Source organism: Furipterus horrens, unplaced genomic scaffold (genome assembly GCF_987537825.1).
Source record: "Furipterus horrens unplaced genomic scaffold, mFurHor1.1.pri manual_scaffold_1, whole genome shotgun sequence".
NCBI classification, from domain to species: Eukaryota; Metazoa; Chordata; class Mammalia; order Chiroptera; family Furipteridae; genus Furipterus; species Furipterus horrens.
Genome location: NW_028327171.1, coordinates 28,079,931 through 28,103,487, shown reverse-complemented (window position 1 = coordinate 28,103,487; position 23,557 = coordinate 28,079,931).

The following is a 23,557-nucleotide window of genomic DNA, read 5'->3' as shown; positions in this document are numbered from 1 at the left end:
TTTGTACAGAGCCTGAGCCAATCATTGGGCCAGACACCCCGCCTTGGGCGAAGATGCTTGTGTGCCTGTGTGTGGCTGGGAAACTTCTGTCCCCTCCCACAAAATGGCAGCCAGAAGAGAGCTAAAAACCCGGAGGAGTTGACAAAAATGGCAGACATTGGCACACATTGATGAAAAAGCCACACACTCTGTCACACATATGTTTCTGGGATGAGTCTTTAAAATGCAATGCCCTGGGCCATATACAGTCTTTTCCCTTCCATTTGCTGCTATGGGACCAAGTTCCTGAGGCCAGTGCGTCCTAGAGGCCACGTGGTCTGGAAACATTCCTGGTGCTCCCCCAGCACAGAAAATGTTGGCAGTGCTGGCTGGTGCTGCCCAGCCCTGACCAGCCCTGCCCATCCAGGGACACACAGACTCCTGAGAGTCTCCTGGAACTGAACTGGGACTGGGAACCAGCTAAGTCGCCTCAATGATCACACTGCAGACATATGTGATCCCCAAAGGACGGTACTTTTAGGAGTGAAGGAAGATTCCAGGCACTTCCTTTAACTGGCCTGGCCTGGCAGAGTGTGGCAGAATTATTACTCTTTGGTTATTTTAAATGGAGAGGGACTCTGAGGCAGAAACCTGCCATTGTTCCAAATCTTTAAATAAACAATTCTTTCCTTTTTTTGGCCAAACTTCTGACTCCAGGCTTTTGCCTACAGGCTGCAAGCAGTAGAACCCCACTAAGTGTTCTGCAACACCTTGAGGTGGTTCAGTAACAATAGTGCAACTAGAAACAAATTAGAATGCAAGGGAGAAAAAATGTACCAAGTAAGGGAAGTTCTCTGATAGCCTCGCTCATGGTGGAAGGCAAGAAATGTCTCTTACAGCTGTCCAACCAAGTAATAAGAATATAAACATATTCAACTGCAGAAATTAAAACACTAAGAAAGATTACATCACTTCTAAAATGGTATAGGAAAGAGCTGGAAAATGGGGTGATAATTATTTTTTTCAATAAAAATGAATGAAATTAATGTGCTTAAGAAATTTAGTGATATGGTCAAGGTCACAAAATTATTGAGTAGCAGGGTCAGGAAGGGAAATCAGGTCTTCTGATCCTCGGCAAGTGCTGAAAGAGTGCCTACTACAGCACTATTCCATAATGTTTAAGAAACAGGTGATAGTCCATGGAAAAGTTTGAGCTCTAAACAATAAGATAAGTGAACAGGTGCATGCAAGAAAACATGGAGGCAGATATGAACAAACACATTCACACATACCTTAAAATAAGTCAATACTTGTTGTGAGTATTGTACACCTACTTTTGTTATGTTTAATGAACTGTAAGTTCAAGGGGTAAAACACCCATCTCCCACTTTTGTTTTATTTCAATTTGGTCTTTTGACTTTCTAGGATAAAGTTTTCTTTAGGCACTTGGAAGAGTTATGACAAAAGACCACTCTGTGCATGTGAAATGCTAAGGAGAGACTCCTCTATCACAGACATAACCATATATTGGAGGAATAGCATCCTCCATAGATGTTGATATCATGCATAATATCCCTCTTCTTTAGGCAAACTAATTGGATCAAAAAATATTTCCATGTAACTTGCAAAATGCATTTAGAATCTAATTCTGAAATATGAAATGGACCTGATACCGCATGCAATTTAACATTTCAATAATGCTTTCAAACTTCTGACAATTTATTATTTTTAGTTTATGTTCAAGTCAAAAAATTTAAAAAATATAGTAATTTTTTTTCTTTTTCTGATGTAAAGTATCACTGATCACTTTATTGGTTTACTTGTAATATTTTTGGAATTTTTTCAGATTAAAATAATGAACAAGCAAACAGTGAACATGACCATAGAAATAATCTTACAAAAGGACAGAAGAGTTAGAGATAAGTGGCCAAAGAATCAAGTGGCAGGCCTCTTTCACTGGCATTATTTACTCAGGCCCAGCAATGAGAAGCCTGATAGACATTTTGCATCTAAGAAGTGTCAGCAGGTCATCAAGCCAAATCCTGGCTCGAAGTTCCATGGCTATTTACAATACAGGCTTGTTGCAAGGGTCACAGAAGGTGAGCTTTGCTTTTCAACTGATGCCAGGCTATATCAACAAATTTCAAAAAAGTGTGTATTGGGCCCAGAAACCTTCGTGAACTGCCTAAACCGGAAGAATGGCTGCTTTGACAGGAGCCAGTTGGTATGTGGCATAGCTAGACCTCAAGGGTGAGGAACAACTAGTCTATTAAGGCTGATTTCTTTTTTCCTCCTAAAACAAAGAATCCCCATACATATTTGTCTTCTGGCCATGGCTCAGTGATTGTCAGAACCAGGAAAATGAGGTTTGACAGGTTGATAGATGCACTGGAAAAGTAACAACAAAGTGTGATAAAGCAGCGACTGACCCAATGGTTCAGATAATGCCATTGCAATGACAGGGTGGAATCTGTGTTTTTCCAAGGCACAGAGCAATGAGTCCAATACTGCCTGCCTCTGCCAATGGGCTGATGTCTGGAACAGCTTATGGCAGGGAGAAGCCAAAGGGTGTTTTAGAAACAAGAATGTAGAAGAGGACTTCTTGTATTTGTTGTCATATAACAGTCAGTTTCCAGAGGTCTCAGACATTAAAGGGCTTTGCAATAAAAACCATTCCTTCTGAATGTCTTGTTAGGGGGTGGAATAGAGGAATGGAGGAGATACCTCAGCATGTACAGAGATGCTTATTTGGTATGTCAGACAGGGCAGGACAGGCAGCCAGATTTGTTCATTTACTGCTTTCCTCTGCAAGCAGTGAACTGGTAAAGCAGTAATCATTCATCAGGGCCTCCAAGAACCAGGAGTGTGTTCAAGACTTCCATGGAGTCTTTGTGGCAATTAACTTGACCTAGTTTTTGTGTTCTGGATAGGTTAGATGACTATGCATGCTGCAACATGTTAAAAAATGTACACTTGAGAACACAATATATTAATGCTGGTGGATGGTCATGGGGCAGGCCTGTTGGCCTTTTTATGGGATGATCACTCTTTCCTTTTGGGATGCAAGGTTATTTAGAATTTCCAGTGGTGGCACAGGCCCTACCTCTGCTGATCTGCATTACTGCAGCCCTGCCCTGAGTGTGCGAATACTTGGTGATGTCTTTGCTTCTGTGCTGTCTACACACCTTAAACACATGCCCAACACCATGTGAAACTCATGAGTAATCAGCTGACATAAAATGGTTGCAGCTTAAAGAAAGAGACTAGAAACCCACGTTAGAGCTCTACACAATTATTATTTATCAGGGTTGCCCCCACGAGGTCAAAATGGGCCCATATGGGGTGAATGAAGGTATAATCTCAACAGCAGAGCCTGCCAGCCCCGTAGGGCATAGTGTTTCAAATACAGACTTTGATATCCAACAAATCACTCTTAATAATTTCTCTACCACTTTCTATGTGGCTTTCAGCAACCCTAATCTTTACAAGCATCAGAGGAATTTCATGTACAAAAAAGAAAGATGGAAATCATATCTAACTCATGGAGGTTTTATGAAGATTAAAGAAGATAACATTGAAGTGCTCAGATGCCATATTTCACAAGAGCCTAAGAAATTTAGTTATAATGATTATGATGATCAGTGCTGTTTTAAATAAGAAGTTTTTTTCTAGAAATTTATTTCTAATATGAAGTTTTGTCAGGGGGTGGCCACCCGGTTAATATTTGTTACAATGAATAAATTTATTACCCTAAGTGTGTAAAATTGGTCTGAGACAGAGTAACTGATCAAATCACAAGGCAGGCTGAACAGAGCATGCTATCAGCTCAGTGGAAGCAAGAAGGCCTTGGCCACATGCATGGTAGAATAGGTTTTATGAAGAATGCGCTGAAAAACAAAAGTGATAAGTGAGGAAGAAAAACCAAATTCATCGGATAGATTTGTCATTGGCTGTTCATAGTTGAGCTCCCTCATCACGGGTTGAAGGCACAAAAAGAATTCAACAAAAAGAAGACAGCCATCTCATTGACACTCCCGGAGCCACTCATCCTGTTGTCTGTTCATTAATACACGCTGCAATAGTAGGAGTTTCTCAAAAGTGAATCCCTCAGTTGTTATTATCACTACATAAAATGCAAGAGCATTTTGGATGTCATTTCTAAATCCTCTAATTGAACTTGGAATTTCCCCTACTTAGTCCATAGCCTATGACCACATCACTCAGTTTCTTCTTTGTTTAAAATGGAGAGATAATTCACAGCTTGTACTGTAGTTGAGAGGCTCAAATGGAATCAGAATGATGACAATGCTTTCTGAATTGCAAAACACTGCTGAAGGGTCAGTTCTAAGAATTCAAATGACCGTCAACCTACTTTCCTCTTCTGAAGCACAGTGCCTTTAGTGCTACAAGAAAATCACCTGGGCTTTAGTGAAAGAAAGATGTGAGTTCAAATCTGATATCTAATACTTCTTGCTCATGTGACCTTGAACAAGTTTTTAAAGATATCTTTAAGTCATAATTGCATAACATTTAAAATGATGGTAATTTTATTCATATATATTATGTATTATATATGTACATATAATGCATATATATGCATACACAGATATATATATATGAGGTTTGTCCAGAAAAAGTCTAGCCATTGTTAATATGAAAAGTATGGTTTGCATTGCATTCATGTAACCTGGAAACCAAGGAGAGTGGCCTGGAATGCACATGTGTGAACAATGATGACTTATTGTACTAGTCAGTGGGGCAGTGGATGCCACTGAGTGAGCATGTGTACTGTGTGGCTGTTGCATTCAAAATGACTGAGTGAGTAGAGCAATGAATCTGCATCAAATTTTGCATTAAGCTTGAACATTGCTCCACGGAAACTATTCAGATGATTCAGAAGGTAGCAGCTATGGGCAACTGGCAGCTTCATCACAACAATGTGCCCACTCATGCATCACATCTCGTGCAGAGTTTCGGCAAAACATCAAATCACCCAGGTGACTCAGTCCCCCTACAGCTCATATTTGGCACCCTGTGATTTCTGGATTTTCCCAAACCTAAAATCACCTTTGAAAGTGAAGAGATTTTAGATCATCAATGAGATTCAGGAAAATATGACAGGGCAGCTGATGGTGACTTGAAGAACTTTTGAGGTCCCAAGGTGCCTACGTGGAAGACGATTGAGGTGTCATTGTCCTATGTGACCTGTTAGACCACTTGTTTTTGATAACATTTATTTAAAAAGTAGAAGCACTTGGCCCTTCCCTAGATATTTACTATTTACATACTATGTACTAAGTCTAATGCTAAGCTTCAGAGAGATGCAGATGACCCAGACATTCAAAATACTAAAATGTACTTGAATTCTTACATGAAAACAAAGCTGTTATTAATAAATAAAACAAATGATGGTGAACTACAAATTTCTTTTCCTTTGTCAAATATAGTGAATTCTCTAAGTGAGTAGCATTGTTGCTTGCTTATTGGAAAGGAATGAACAATTGGGAAATAAATCATCTTTTTGTCATTGCCCTTTTATCTTTATCCTGTTCAAGTACCTTATTCCAGGGAGCACTTACAAAACAATAAATGCCACTTGGTATTTTGCTATAAAATATCAGATTTGTTTTCAAGTTTCAGTATAAAAATTGTGTTTATAGTTTTAGGAAATGTAATTAATTATCACTGTGTTTGCTATAATTAAAAATAGCTCTGTCAATGAAGAGAGCTATGATGACATTCAACTGATCTCATTTATTATTGTGTAGACTTCTAACATCTCTATAGTTAATGGACTCTCAGTATCTTGTTAGCAGCCCCATTTTTTATACCTTTAATTCAACTAGATTAGAAAGAAATCCTTTGCAGATTCAAGCTAAAATTTAGTGAATGAGTTTTTTTGGTGAACACATTTTTTTTCATCATTTATTTTAAACCAGTTGAAATTTTTAACCTTAAAAAAAATTGTCCTCATAGTGCAATTACTGTCTATAAGCTCAAAGGCCACATTTTAATATATGAAGCATTTTATAATGAATAGATAGATTTGATATGTAATAGAGATAATGTGTCAGACACTACACTGTGTAAATATATTTTTACATATTTTCATAGATTTAATATATAAATTTTGAGGGCTTACTATGTGTTGTGCCTATGTAAGACAATAAGACTATCATGTTAAGAACAGACACAAGACTTCTACTTTGCACTCCCAGTTATAGGAAAATATATTTATGATAAATAAATATAAAATGACAACTGTCATAAAAATAAGTGCACACTACTTTAAAAGAACATAACCTCATAGTTTCCTTCTAATTATTTCAGTAAGAAGTATTATTACACTTCACAGATAAAAAGGCAGGGTAATTTACTTAATCTCTATGAATCTAAATCTTCAAAAACATGTAAAGTAAAGATTCAAACAGAAGGTATAATTAATGCCAAGTTAGAGCTCATAAGTAGTAAATTATACTGACTTTATAACATTCTACAGTTTTAAAAATAATATTAGAATATGTTCATACAATCCAGTAATAGGCTCAGATGTGAATATTTATGGCAACAATGGGAAATATAAAGGTTGGATACCAAACAATAATTTAAATTTTTAAGTATTATATATATATATATATTACATATATATATATATATATATATATGACTTATATATGATTTTGGAGATATAAATATATACACACACATACACACACACACACACACACAAATATATATAGCTCCAGTTCTTAAATGGGACTATACTTAGCTGTCTAAATAAGTTATCTTTAATGTCCTTTTTTAAGCCTTTTCCTAATAAGTTGAATGAGGATCTTGAACTATTCTAGAATGCCATCCATAGTAAATACTAATTTACTTTTGTTATTCCAGTGAACATGTATAAATCAAATGGTTTAGATATTTATGTTCAGACTTTCAGTGAAATGTGTCATCATAAGAAAAACTAAGACTGTCTAAAGAATACATTCTTTTCCATTTTCTTTTACTATATTACAATAACAATGTTGGATGCTTTTCCCCCATCCATTTGCAGGTAATGTATAACTTAGGATGTAGGTAAGGCCATGTGGCATATATGAAATTCACTATTGGGGAAAGGTACAACTTCAAACCAGTTCACACCCAAAAATTTTCTAAAGGTAGATGCTCAGAAATGCTAGAGTTATATTGCAATCTAGTTGTTTCTCACACATGCAGCTCAGTGTATCATGTTCCAGGACAAATAGCAGCAGGGATTTCTTTATTTAACAAAGGTCAACAATTCTCCTGAGCAACACATTTAGGACTACTTGTCTTGAGTATATGACTATACTTACAAAGACACTGTGCAATAGTATAAAAGCATTAGTGTTGTATATATTCTACTAAATTATTACAAGCTACACATTTATTCATAAAGTAAACATAATACCTTTTTTTAAAGTGAGCTTATAAAATACATGGAGAGCATTAACACTGTAGCTGACACACCTTCCTTTCTCTGTTTTCTCTTTTTCAAACTTTTTTTCCTTTTCAGCATCTGTCTCATGTTTAAAGTGTGTCCACTGCAGTTCTAATTAGAAATTATTTTCACAGAAAGGCCATGAGTGATTGAACTCACGGTAATGGACCCTACTTTATTATCTAGGCAAAAACAAAATAATCTTTATGTAGTTCAACACCTGAGAATGGTCAAATATTTGTGGAAAGTATCTTAACAGACAAAAAGCTACACAACCACTGAAAGAAAAAATGCGATGGAATCATTGCAATAGTAAAAGTAGTAATAGATCAGTGTAATAGAAGAATATCCCACAAAGAAATGTTAGCATATAAGAGGCAAGCAGTAACCATATATATTTGGCATTTCAAAGCATTCGGAAAAGAACGGTGTGTTTAGCAAATAGTGCTCATACTAGAGATCTGAAAAAAGGTGGTGAATAACATTTCTCCTAATATCACGTACAATTATTATAGACTATTAAAATTTTCAACATAATAAGAATGATAAATTATTTTAGAACAGAACTTAAGACTACATCCAATCCAGAATCCCAAAAACTCTTTAAAAAGCAAGGCAAATATAGCTATGAATTATTAAAAGCTAAAAGATTAATAATAGCCTGGGGAAACAGGGAAATGTACATAGGAAATATAGAGTTGACATTAATATTCAGAAAGTTTATACTATCTGATTTTTAAAAATAGAAACAATCCAATATAAATATCTGCAAAGAATCAATAAACATTTTAAAACAAGCTGAAATACCCAACAATAAGGAAAATACAAAGTTTTTGTGCAGTGATATATCACTTTTTCATCCATGAGATTTAATAAATTAAGAAATTCCATACAGTATGATAGATTATTGAATACCTACTGCTGTTGGAATTTAACTTAGCAATATCTTTTATAATTACAAATGTGCATACTCTTTGATCTAATTATTTCACTTTTAAGAAAGTAACCACAGAAATAAAAATATGCATAAATATTGTAACAAATATGTATATCCAAATACTATTTATAATAGTGAAAGAAAGAAAAAGAAAAGAAAGAATCCAAATATTTTCAATTGACCTATTACTCAGTAATTAAATAAAATACTTTAAAATCATTTAATTAAAAGTAAATGAAATCAATTGACCTCATTGAAGGAATGAATGGATGGATGGAGAAAGTTTGTGGTGCATTAATGAATAAAAACACCAATTTGCAAAAAATAATGATGAACAATAATGAAAATAAGTCACAAGAAAATATAGTATGAATACATATTTATCTTAATGCTTACATTATTTGTATCTGAGTATAAAGATAATAGAAGCTATTGTTCAGGGTATTGACATTGTTGTATTATGAAAATAAAAAGTAGATAATTAAAAAGGAGATACTATTCATTCTTTAAAATACATATCTTTTATGATGTGATAGTTGCATTGAGTCCCTGCTAATTTAGTTCATAGTTCAAGATTCTTTATCAAACACTCATTCTGAAACTACCTATGTATTAAATAATTTTGTACAAAGGTTGTTTGTACATTATATGTAAAGATAATAAAATAAAATATCATCTTTTTAAAGAAATCATTTATGGGCAATTGTTTACATATCAAGCCTGGGATTTCAGAGAAGAAGAATTTTATTTCAATTCCTATCAGGAAATTTTCATGTATGGAAAACTTTTAAAACATAAAATGATAAACATTATTTTTTTGTGAGTTGAAATATAAGGAAAGTTTCATTTGAACTGATAAGTAGAGATGGTAAAAAGACACACACATACATATACACACCAATCAGAATCATAGCTAACCTCTTCTTCAACACTGGGGAAATATAAGGAAATCATTAAAAATTATTATTCAGAGTAAACTGCAAAAGGAGTATAGCATAAAAAATAAGAACTGTAGTAATAAGAAAAACAACAAAAGAAAAAATAAATAAATGCAAAATTCAGACATGAGTCAGTCACCTGACTCTATTCTATTCCCTCCACTCAAGATAGAAAAAAGAGAGTACATCAATAAAATCTTAATATCTCTCACTTAATATTATCTAATATCTGGGAAAATAATCAAACTGTGGCAACCACTGCAGATGGTCAGAATCTCGGCAAAAGAGAAAAGTTACAGGGGATTGTTATTTTTAAAAGCTCATTTATGAAACAAGACATCTACCTAAAACTGAGAGAGTCTCCATGATGATGGAGTAAAATCCAACCAGGTGAAGTGAATTCATGTGTGTGTGTGTGTGTGTGTGTGTGTGTTTTCTTACATGACAACAGAGTCAATCAAAGTTGTAGCATACTACAACACTCCAACTCCAACCACAAAGTAAATACAACATAACACCCTACTTAACCTAGTTAAGAGAGGAAGAAAAACATGCATGTCTCTGATGAGGTGGGATGGGTGTTAACAATAATTTACACATGCTAACTATGAATAAATGAAAATGTTTGGATAGTGCTGACAAATGAAACATAACAAACTTGAAAATAGATAGTGGAGAAAATTTTAACAGACAATAGACAAATAAGTAAAAGACAGAAGAGTAGTAAACTGAAAACAGAAAAACACATCAGTCTGAAATAAAATATATATTTAGAAAGAGCAGTGCATTTTCCCAAAGTGTTTTGTGCTCTAGAATAATTTACTATAAAAATGAATTGAATAAATGGAAAACTCAGATATTTTATGATCATACAGAGAGGTTGGGAGGGAGAGATGGGAATGCTAAGAAGATCCCACATACTATTGCCAATATTTTTCATTCAAAGACCACAATCAGGGTTACAACTATAGTTGAAAAAAAGCTGAAATTATTGATGCATTTAATTGATAGCACACACTGTGGGGCTCCATGCAATGTCTCATTATGAGGCTGTGTGGACTCAGAATATTTGAGCTTGTGTTAGATGTTTTGGGGGAAGGTTTTAAGAAAGCAAAACTTTACTCTAAAGTGCCTTCTCTCTAATAGCAGTGCAATTTTATGATTATCTTAATAATTCTCATTAGAAAGACATCAATAATGAAGTGGAACTAAACATGTAATTTGATGGTAGAAAGTCATTTATTAACCAGGAAAGTAAAATATTTAACCATTTTTATTGTATGGATAAAGTTTATACACTAGAAAAAAGAACTAATCAAAATGGGAAAAAAGTGATCTATAAGATAACGGAGTTCAAAACACTGTTAATAACACTGCCCAATGAAATTGGAACAAAAATGGATGAACTCAGTTTGAACTTAAGCAAAGACATAGAAAACATTAAACAGAACATGGAAAACATAAAAAGAACCAATAAAAACTGAAGAATACAGTAACCAAAATTAAGAATACTCTAGAGGGGATAGATGAAGCAGAGGACAGAATCAATAGTCTAGAATACAAGGTAGCAGAAAACACCCAACCAAAATTGCAAAAAAGAAAAAAGTTTTTTTTTTTAAAGAATATTTTAAAGAACATCGGGAACAATATACAAACATACCAACATTCATATCATAGGGATTCCAGAAAAAGGAGAGAGAGAGAAAGGGATTGAAAATCTACTTTAAGAAATAATACTTAAGAATGTCCCTAATCTGATGAAGGAAATAGACATAGAAGTTCAGTGCAGAGTTCTAAGCAAGCTAAACCCAGATAGGCCCACACCAGGACACATCAGAATTAAAATGCCAAAAGTTAAATTCAAAGAGAATCTTAAAAGTAGCAAGAGAAAAGCAGTTAGGTACATATAAGGAAGCTCCCAGTATTACAAAAAAAATGTTAGAGGGAGATTTTTAAGTTAAAATAAAAGATCAAAAATAAAAATGTAGAAAAGAAAAAATAATTTCACTGACAAAGATACATAAAAGCAGTGGATTAACTAATGCTAATCCAGTACAAAGATTAAAAAACAAAACTAGAAAGATCATGTGTAATCACAACAATAAGAGGTATATACAAACACACAAAAAGTAGTAAATAATGACCAAAACATCAATATGGAGTAAAAATTTCACTGCTGCAATGAACATGGGGTGCGTATATCTTTTCAAATTACTATTTTGGATTACTTTGTATAAATATTAAAAAGCCATATTGCTGAGTCATATGAGTCTTTTTTCTAATTTTTTTTTTTTTTTGAGAAAATGCTGTACTATGTCTAAAGAAGCTACGCCAACTGATCATCCCGCAAACAGTTCACGAGGGTTCCTTTTTCTCCAGTTCTTCACTAATACTTGTTGTTTGTAGATTTTATAGCATATAGTCATTCTACTATGTAATACGGTATATCATTGTGGTGGTGATTTGCATTTACCTGATGATTATGGATGCTGAGCGTCATTTTATATGTCTGTTGGCCATGTGTATGTTTTTTTTAGGTATATATTTTTTATTATTTTGTTACAGTTGTCCCAGTTTCTTTTCCCTTTGCTCCTCTCTGCCCAGTACCCCTCTCCCCTCCATCATCCCAACCTCCTTAATTCATCCACACAAAACCAGTGATGAAGGGAAGGAAATTGGGGCTCAAATCATTGATATGGAACATAAGGAAGAAATAAGCAGTCACACAGAATGAGGAAACAAGAATTGAAAAAAAAAAAAAACAAGCAGAGGCTTAGGAACCTCTGGGACAGCTTTAAACGTGCCAACAGTTGTATGTTCTTTGCAGCATTATAGCCAATAACCAAGATATGGAAGCAACCTAAGTGTCCACCAATAAAAAAAATGGATAAAGAAGTGGTATACTGTATATATAGTGAAATATTCCTCAGCCATAAAAAAAGAATGAAATCATGTCATTTGTGACAACATAGATAGACTGAGAGGGTATTGTGCTAATTGAAATAAGTCAGACAGGAAAACGAAAATGCATAACTTTTTATTTCACTCTATGAAACAAAACAGAAAAAAATTTATACATACAGAAAACAAAATTGATGGTTGCTAGGTGGAAAGGGTTTGAGGTGATAGAAGGAAAAGGTGAAAGAAATTAAGAAGTACAAATTGTCAGTTATAAAAATAATCACAGGGATGCAAAGTACAGCATAGGAAATAGAGTCAATAATATTGTAATAAACATGTCTGGTGTCAGATGGATGCTGAACTTATTGGGTGATCATTTTATATTGTACATAAATGTCTAATCATTGTTTTGTACACCTTAAAGTAATATAATGTTACACAGCAACCATAATTGAAAACTAAATTTTATTTTTAAAAAATGAAGATGTGTTTATTGCAGAAACTGAAGAAAGACTTTCATGTCATGTGTCATGACCATGTTTAACATGGTCAGTTAAACAAAAAGGAATTATTGAAGATTTTTGCATAGAACAACAGACTAAGGTGTGTTCTTCAAGAGAATTCATATGCCAGGTATGCTCAGAGGAAATACTTCAGATAAAGAGACAAGTAGGAAATAATTGAAAAAGATTAAGAAATGTAGTTTTCTGACTTTTTTTTGCAAGAATTAGAAGGTTTTTTGTTTGTTTTCTCCTAGCAACTTCCTGACATGAATGCTAAATGGAGAATACTAAAGCATATGAAGGGTGCTAAGGTTAAACTCAGGATTGACTTAAAACATTTAAGAGCTGTGATTTGCCCCTGTTGTCATCTCCAAATCAAGTAGTTTAAAATGCATTGCAACTGTTATAACAAATCATGCAATATAAGATAAAGATCAGAAATTGTCTTTTTAGATATTTTAGCTAAAAAAATAACTAGTGCTAGTGTTTTAAAACATGAGTGGTTTAACCCAGGGCTACAAAGGTAAATAAGTGTCATTCTTTATTATATGTTTCATTTGGTGTTTGAAGCTTTCCAGTATATCTCTGAAGTATAAAATTTTAAAAAGAAAATCATTCTTTTATTTTACTTAACACCAATGTAAGGTCTGGAAAATTCCAACACCAAAAATATTACATAGCCTGTTTCATTCTCAAGAACCTTAATCCTGCCTTAGCCTGGGGCCCTTTAGGATTGTTTCCTACAACAGTATTTTCTGGTCAGAGCAATTTATAATCTAAAGTCTTTTTTTACAGAACTATAAATAACTGCTTTATGGGGGAGGGGATGTAGGAGATGTACAGGACTATGTACAATTTTTCATGAAAATAAGAACAAACTTCCATCATTTTATATTCTGCTAGTTTTAATATTCTAATTTCAAACATTCTATTTTCTTCAGCTTGAACAAAAATGCATTATCTGATAAAACAATAAAGTGGGCTAGGAGTTTAAGATAACACCTTTAGTCCCATTTTTAAAAAAATAGGATGTCAATTCTTAATTTATGAAACAAAAATGAAGATAAAAAATTCAGTTCTAAAAATATGATATTGTGATTTTTAATAGTATATTAAAATGACATATACATTTTCAGAGAAATAATTAAATTATTCTAATGTAATCCTTGATTAACCAATGACTTATTTGACTGCTTTAGAAAAGTATATACATAACCAAAATCCTGCATTTTATATCTTATGAACAAATGACCTTTTAAAAGCAAATGGAATTGAGCTAAATGTTACAAATTCCAAATACAGTCCAACAAAACAATGCAAACTCTGATAATGAAATCACATCCTAAAATTACTTCCTTCACTCTAGAATCCATATATTTAGAATCAGATTGTTCTCAAGCTTAGAATCAGTAGTTTATATCACTAATTTAGAAGAAGAAATATACACAATTTTTCCTCAAATCTTTATCCCATTTTTAATGTCTACTTGATAACTAGTTTTCGATACAGTTGCTAAAAATCAACCATTTATTCAGCTCAGATGCATTGATTGAGTGTCTAAACTGTACAATGTGTAGTAAAGGATAGAAAAAGATTAGGGTAACATCATAAAGACCTTATCAAGTAAATATAAACAAACAAATACTTTACCATCTCCATCTGTAATCTCAAAAGCAATCTTCCAGACAAAAAATAACAAACTAACAGTTGTTTGATCCGTTCACAAGTAGTTCAGGATTGATTCTGACAAATCACTAATGTGGAGCTGAAGAATAGTGAGGATCAAAAGGAGAAATAAATAGATTCAATTAAATGTTTAAGCTTTTAAATTTGGCACCCAAATAATTTCAGTAAGAACATATAAGTAGCTGCATTTCCTTGTTTTTTCTCCTCTCTTCTAATTATCACATTATACATATTCTTCAAAGGCCCACTCAAATGCCAACTCCAACCTGGAAATTTCAAATGAGAGCTTGTCTCTATTTCATGTAATCATGTGTTTATCTATTTCTGCATCTTTGCCAAAGATATTCTACAATTTATACTTTTAATCAATAAGATTTGAGTTAGTACACCACCATCATATTAGTGATTGACATTGTGAAAAAACATAGTCCTGAAGTGGCCAATAAGCACTGCTATTTTATATGCTAATAAGCACTTGCTATTTTATTTTTAATTCTGACACCCATGGGTGTCAGAACCCTTGAAGCAGCAACACAGCATAACACATTTTTAGGGAACAGTGAAATTCAGGGGACTTTACACAGTCTTTGGAAGAATGCACTAATAATCCTAAACAAAAGAACAAACATCGGAACACTCGTGTTGGAAAAAGGGACTTCACCAGCTAATATTGAACCACACATATCAGATAAGTAGTGATATACTTGTCTTTATTCTTCTCATGCTGCTTTATCACTTCAGCTCTACACGAACTAGAAGTTGGGGGTGAGTGGCTAAGGAGAGGAACTGAATGAAACCAGGAGGGTTGAAAACAGACCAGATTTTTACCTACTCCTTGTCCTGGGAAAAGCAGAACAAGGAGATGACTGAAAACAAATGTGAGAACAAAGCTTTGTTTTAGAATTTTCTTAAACTGTAATTCTTGAAAATGTTTTTTAATGTCTAAAACTAAACAGAATATTATGGGATGTGTTTAAGATGTCAGTGATAGTGTGAAAACTAGCGTCTGAAAAAAGATGTTTGAAATAAGTATCTAGAAAAAATAAAATGATTCTTTGATCATAAGTACCCACTTCAACCTATTCAACTCAGTTGTCCCTTTGTATCTACAGGAAATTAGTTCTGGAACCCCTGTGGATAACAAAATCCATGGATGCTCAAGTCCCTGATATAAAATGGCATAGTATTTGCCCTGGCTGGTTTGGCTCAGTGGATTGAGCGTCGGCCTGCGAGCTAAGTGTCGCTGGTTCGATCTTCCAGTCAGGGCACATCAGAGAAGGAAAACTCTGACTCCAAAAAACCTCCGCTGCCTTGCGGCATACCTCTTCAGGGGAAAGGCTAAGGGAGTAAACCCCGACAGAAAATCCGGAGCCGGAGTCCCTAAGGCGGTTTGATGTTGTAGTCAACACCGGCAACTCCTGCGGCGTACCTGAAGCCAAGCTGTATTGACTCCGTCTTTCCCTTGGACCCTTCAGCTGCGAAGAGAGGGGGTGTCTGCTGCATGGGCAACAGCAGACCCTCCATATCACCCTGCCCAGGCTCTGTAGCTTCAGCTTCACTGGAGAGGACACTCCAACGTCATCGTAAGATGTCGATTCAACACGGGAGGAGACAGATACCGTGTCACTCCCGAGTTGGACTGCACAGCCATTCTCGGCGGTGCAGATAGACTCTTAAGAAGCTACACCATCGTCTCTCGAGACGGACGGCTGCCGACGAGTATTTGCATATAACCAACCACATCCTCCTGTATATTTTAAATCATCTCTAGACTACTTATAAGACCTAATGTAATGTAAATGTTATGTAAATAATTGATATACTGCATTGTTTAAGGAATGACAAGAAAATAAAATCTGTACAAGTTCAGTACAGACACAACCATTGTACGGTTAACTACATAGTGCACATCAGCAACAGGGTAATATTGTTTTTTTCTTCAAATACTTTTGATTCATGGTTGGTTGAATCTGCAGACATGAAATCCACGAATATGGATGGCCAACAATACATGTAAAATGGGAAATGTGGTGAACTCTAAGAGATAACTTAGAGCAATTCATCAGTGATTTTGAACCTTTTCTCATAAGCAGATTACTTTTCATACTGTCAAAGAAACTCCTATCCTTATATGATACTGTCTCAAAATGCTTTATATAAAATATTAAATTTTAAATGTTACAGTATTACACAAATTATAAATCCTCACTTCTTCTAAATAACAACATAGGCACCAGTTATATGCATCTTACTATTTAAATTACAACCTTAACTTAACAAGACAACTTTTCAGACAAATAAATAAATTGCTGTTCTCATGGGGCTCTTCTTATGGGGGAGGGTGGCAGGAGAAATATCTTTTAAGTAGTTTAAATAAGCCTAACATAAACTCACAAGAAATAAGGGCTAGTCTTGCTGTGAGAAAGAAATTTATAGGTCAAACCAACTCTTAACAGGACAATTCAAACCCATGCCTAGTCCAGACCGCAGTGCCTACGAGTCCTCAAAATACCAGGCGACATTGTCATGGCCGGAAGGGCTTTATGTCAGTGGTGAGAGTTACTTATTGCTAGCGAGGGAAGGCCATCAGAGTGATGTGCAAGCTTTATAAGAAGCAGGATCCAGCTCCAGGTGAAGAAAGAAACTTCATGGGGATGGAGAGAGCTCTAGGCAACATGCTTGACTTTTTTGGAACAAACCCCTGTTCAAGTGATAAACATTAAGTAGAATCTGGGGATAGACAAAAGTTAGGCCAGAAAATAAGATCTGGAGTTAGGAACTGAAAAAGAAGTCTGCTTATAGGTACTTCGACATATATATTTTAACATTTTATTGAATTGTAATATAAGATGAAAGTACAAACATTCTAAGTGTCAGCCTGATAACTTTCCATAAATTTAACACACCTATGTAACCAGAACTCAAAAAAGAAACAGAATATTATCAGGGCTCTTGAGACTTATTTACTAGTCATTTTCAGTCATTAGTATTGCCCATAAGTTCTCATTATCCTGACTTCTAAAAGCATTAAATAGGTTTTATCTGAATTTTATTTATTATAGTTTTATATTAAATTATACAATATGTATGCTTTTGTCTCTGGTTTCTTTGGCTAAAAAGCATTTTATAAGATTCATCCATATCTTTGTTTGTGGTTACAGGTCATTGATTCTCATTGCTGAGTAATATTTTACCGTGTCAATATTCCACAACTTATCCATTATTCTTTTACAGGGAATGTGGACAATTGCTTGTTTGAGGCAGTGATAAATAGATTGCTACAAGCATTCTACCTCATCTTTTTTGTTAAGTATATATACACACCTATTTATTCTGGGCATATAGTTGGGTATATAATTGATGCATCATGAAGTATGGAATTCAACTTTAGGAAATGCTGGTTAACTGTTTTCCTAATTGTTTTAATTTTTTGCTTTTTAATATTTTATTGATAATGCTATTTCAGTTGTCCAAATTTTCCCCCTTTGCCCCCTACTTAGCACCCACCACTTCTTCAGGCAATCCCCACACCATTGTTCATGTCCCTGGGTCATGCGTATAAGTTCTTTGGCTACTCCATTTACTATCCTGTACTTTACATCCCAATGGCTGTTCTGTAACTACCTATTTGTACTTCTCAGTCCCCTCATCTTTTCACCCATTCCCCCACACCTCGTTCCCATCTGGCAACCATCAAAATGTTCTCCATATCTATTAATCTGTTTCTGTTCTTCCTGTTTGCTTAGTTTGTTTTTTAGATTAATTTGTTGACAATATGTACTTATTGCCATTTTATTTTTCAATTTTGATCTTCTTTTTCTTAAATAAGTCCCTTAAACATTTCATATAATAATGGTTTAGTGATGATAAACCCCTTTAGGTTTTTCTTTTTTGTCTCTCTCTCTCTCTCTCTCTCTCTCTCTCTCTCTCTCTCTCTCTCTCTCTCTCTCTCTCTCTCTCTCTTTTTGTTTTTTGTCTGGGGAGCTCTTTATCTGCTCTTGATTCTAAATGGTATCTTTGCTGGGTAGAGCAACCTTGGCTGCAAGTCCCTGCTTTTCATGACTTTGAATATTTCTTCCCAATCCCTTCTAGCATGCAGTTTCTTTTGAGAAATCAACTGACCGTCTTTTGGGGACTCCCTTGTAAGTAACTAACTGCTTTTCTTTTGCTGGTTTTAAGATTCTGTCTTTATCTTTAATCTCTGACATTTTAATCATGATGTATCTTGGAGTGGGCCTCTTTGTATCTATCTTGTTTGGGACTCTGTGCTTCCTGGACTTGCATGTCTAATTCTTTCACCAAATTAAGGAAGTTTTCTTTCATTCTTTTTTCAAAGATATTTCTAATTTCTTGCTCTTTCTTTTCTCCTACCAGCATCCATAAGAAGCAAATGTTGGAAAGTTGGAAGCTGTCCCAGAGGCTGCTCCCACTATCCTTGTTTTGTTTTGTTTTTGGATTCATTTTTCTTCTTGTAGTTCTGATTGGTTGTCTTTTGCTTCCTTATGTTCCAAATCAATGATTTGATTCTTGGCTTCATCCACTATACTGTTGTTTCCCTGTGAATTGTTCTTTATTTCAGTTAGTGTATCCTTCATTTCTGACTGGATCTTTTTTATGCTGTTGAAGTCCTCACTAAGTTCCTTGAGCATCCTTATAATCAGTGTCCTGAACTCTGCATCTGACAGATTGTTTATCTCCATTTTGTTTAGTTCTTTTTCTGAAGTTTTGATTTGTTCTTTCATTTCATACATGATTCTTTGTTTCCTCATTTTGGCAGCCTCCTTGTGTTTGTTTCTATGTATTAGGTAAAGCTGCTATGATTCCCCATGTTATTAGTGTGGCCTAATGTAGTAGATGTCCTGTATCAACTAAGCTAGATACTGAAGGTGTGCCCTTTATGTGGGTTTAGTACCTCCTTCTCTTGCCATTGTGTAATGATTACTATTGGCAGGTCAATAGGAGGGATTTATCCAAGTCAGTCAGCTATAAAGACTGACTGGAACCACTGACCACCCACTCCACCCTCCTTGGAGAATCAGCTGCAAAGGGGAAGGGTGGTGATATTCTGACATGGTCTATAGCTGTCCACTGGGTATGCCAGTTCTTGGATTTCCTGGGTGGTGCAAGCCTAGGTTAGCCCTTACCTGTGTTCTGCCATGGGCCATCCTGTATGAACTCTAAAGCAATCTGCGATGGCTGTTACTTGTGCTGGGCTTGAAGGTTTTAGGCAGAGCCAAGTTGTGAGTATAGGCTGGCCACTGATAGTGCTAGGCCTGAGGCCACTTAGCAGGAGGTACAGATCCTGGGAGTGCACTGAAGCCAGCTGTTGCTGATTTTAGAGGATTTAGGAAGTTATGAAGCATGAACCAAGCTCAGTCATTCACAAAGGAAAGTGTCTGTTAATAGCTTGGGTGGGCCCATACATTGGGTCTCTGGAGATCTCCAGAACGGGACAAAAAGAGTTAGCCAGATGCATGGAGTCTCCAATATGGCAAGAGTCTCCAGCTCTGTGGCTCTATGTGAGGAAGGTTCTGAAAAGGGACAATGGTTTCCCCCTGCCCTTCTGTCTGGGAGAAAGCTGTCCTCCAGCTCTTTCCTGGATGCCAGACACTACAGTTCTTCCCTGTAATCCACTGGTGTCTTTCAAGCTGCTATGCTGCTTCTGGAGCCCAGAAGGAGTGAGTCTGATTAAGTCTGTGTGTTTGTTCTTTAAGAGGTACTGCCTGGGACTCCAGAAGTTTCATCTACCAACTCAATCCCCACTGTTTTTTTTTTTTTTTTTTTTGCCATCAGAAGTTATGGATATTTATCTTCCTGGCACTGAAACCCTAGGCTGGGGAGCCTAATATGGGGCTGGGATTTCTCACTTCCAAGATATACCACCCAACTTTTTATCCACCACATATGGATGGCATCTCCTGCCAGTCTGGATGAATGTGGTTTCTTTATTTCCATAGTTTCCAGAGTTCAATTCAACCCATTTCTGATGTTTCTAAGGATAGTTGTTCTATAGTTTAGTTGTAATTTTGATGTAATTGTGAGAGGAGGTGAACTGTGCCTGCCTATGCCTCCATCTTTATCAGAAGTCTAAAGAATCTAAAATTTTAAAAATAATTTATGCACCCACATGGATATAGAAATGTTGTGTTGACTATTATACACATCCATCACACTTCACTATTTTTGTTTCATTTTAGTCTTTCTGGTGGTATCATTGTGGAAGTTTGATTTGCATTTCTTAGTTTCTAATAAAGTTGCACAACTTTCATATTTTTATTGGCTATTTAGATCTTTTTACTATTGTGTCTTCAAATTTTCTACCCAAGGGATCAGGCCAACACAAGGCAAGACACTTCAAACATTGATCCGAACTTGGAAGCTCCAGATTAAGATTTTGAAGAAAAATAAGAGAAAGCTGTTTTTAGTACACTTACAGTCTAATTATAATATGAGAAAATGCATAAGAAAAACATGTTTGAAATTTGCAGTAAATGTCAAAATAACTCTTTATTTGTTACAATAGCACTGATTTCCACAAGATGGTATCAAGCTGTTTCAAGATCAAAAGAAACCTGAGGCACACATTATTAGTGCACATGGGTATAATAGCCTTCCTCTCTTGTTACATTTGAGAGAGTTATTTAAGTCCTTCATGTAGAATTCAGTGAGGTATAGACATTTAAAAAATGCTCATTGTATACACCCGTGAGTTAGACAATAAGACAATCACTGGTTGCTTCTTGCACACTGTTCTTTTGGTATCCCAATTGCATTCAAAGATACATATTTATCCTGATTATTTTGTTTTCTTTCACAATTTTAACAATTTTCAAGGTCTAGTTTTAACCCTCTTCTGGCTACTTATCATTCCAAAAACATTTTCAGAAAACAGAACCACAGACATATTCTGACATTTGTACATTTGTAGTGCAGGTTAGAGGGAAGCTCATTCCAGCTAGCATACTTCCATCATGTGAAAGTTCACAAAATATAACCAATTGATGTTCAAAGGCCTTGATGCACTTAGAGAAGCCAGGCTGTTACACAACACAGATTTTAAAGTTCCATGTATTCAAGAGGTTTGATAAAAATTAGATATTTATTCATGCTCATCAAGATCAGTGTCTTTTCCCAATGATTAGATGAAAAGAAAAATAGTAAAAGAACATTTTCAACAGTTAGTTTAAATTTATTAGTTCCTTGTCATGCTCAAAAAATCTGTATTTTACAAAAACAACATGTTTTACACATAGCTAAGATGTGCATTTTCTATCACTTTTATTTATTGCATTTGTAATTTATATTTATTTAAAATGGCACTTAATATCTCAGCAATATTTAAAATGGAGAACATCTGTATTATTTCATAAAATGCACATTGCTCACAGCTGTTCATGTTACTGCTTGCAGCTGTGGAATAGTTTTCTTAGTAATGCCTGTGTGTTCTATTTTATCTATGAGAATAAAAATATGAAGACCAGATGGTCTATATTAATTATTCTGTAAAAAGTGTTGGCTACCCTGCTTCTCAGCAGGATTCCCACTGATCTTAGTTCTGTCAGCATCTGATACAATAGTTGTGGGCAAGTCACTTTGTCACCATAAGTCTCATTTCCTATTAGTAAAATGAAGATGTCAGTTTTAATTCTGTTTTGCAGACACCCGAGTTTTCGTAGGACCTTAGTGAAGTGCTGCAGGCATCAGTCTGGGAGTTATTAAAACAAGCAGAGTTCCAGAGTCTTCTGTCTCTGTTTCACATATTGGAGTCATAAGAAAATATTTATTTAAATAAAACATTGTTCTTTAAACCTCTAAACATAGGTAACAATAATGTTTTTTAATTGTCTAATGATCATAGAACTCTAACTTTGAAGGAAACGCATATTGTAATCTTTTTAAAAACTCTTACTTGACTGTTAACCACAACTGAGATTGGATCATGGCTCTGCTATTCAACCAGCTTTAAGAGGGAAACAAAATCTCTGTCTTGATCATTTCATATATTAAAAAATGGGCTTATAACAGCTAACGTTTAAATTAAGTAATCCACATAAAGAATTTAGTACAGATCTTAGCATATAGTAGGCATACAAAATATATCAGTGCTCTTTCACTTTTTGTCATGCAGAATATGTACTTGCTTGATCAAATGAAGTAATAATGCCAAAGTGAAATTAGGCATTAATAACAGGAAGTTGAAAAAGTCTTAACATAATATGGAAAACATCTAAATATATTGAGCATGCCATTTTAATTGTATAAAAAGCAATAATTTATAATGCCCTACACACGTCTCCCCATATTAATTATTAATTTAATGCAATTCCAATCAAAATAACAAAAATTATTGAATATGCATGTAGACTTAACAAGATGATTCTTATATTGATAAGAACTAAAAAAGGGTCAATAACAGCCAAATCTAAGAGCCAAATCAATTTAGAAGGGAAGGCATATGTTTGTCAATCTCAAACCACTATATAAGGAAACATTATCAAGCCATCATAATTATGACATTGTAACACTGGCACACAGACAAATAGATGAATGTGTTATGGGACAAACTCCCAGAAACTCAGTTCTTCTTGCTGACGCAGTGAGAATTACAGATCAGCAAATCTATTAGCATCTAAGCAAAGTTTATTAGTGCTAATTTCTAATGGGAGAGAAAAAGCAAGGGTGGCGAAAGCAGGGTGGAGAGAGGCCAGTTAGCCAGGGGTCCCCGTAAGGCAAAAGAGCCAAGAGAGAGCAGGCCCTTTATTTTGAGGACTTATATAGTTAGTGAGATAGGGGTGAGGGAGTTACATATTGATTGTTTGGTAAAGATGGTGCTAGCTTTCCCCAGGGGAGACATGACTATCCAAATGTAGGTATGTGTGGGTGTCTGTTAGCCCGAATCCTTATTTTGCTCTAGGCTCTATTCATTTTGCATACATTAGGCAGTCAACCAAAGTTGTTTTATGGACATTTTCGTTCGGCACTGTAGACCTCTCCCCCTTCCCCCTCCCCCCTTCCAGGACTTGGGATGCATACACAGTCTCGAGGTCTTCCTTTTCCTAGCTAGTGGAGATGATATACACAGACTTTCAAGTGCTCCCCACGCCCCTTGCTCTATCATAGTTTTGCTTTTGGTTTGGAATACCTGGCAGCT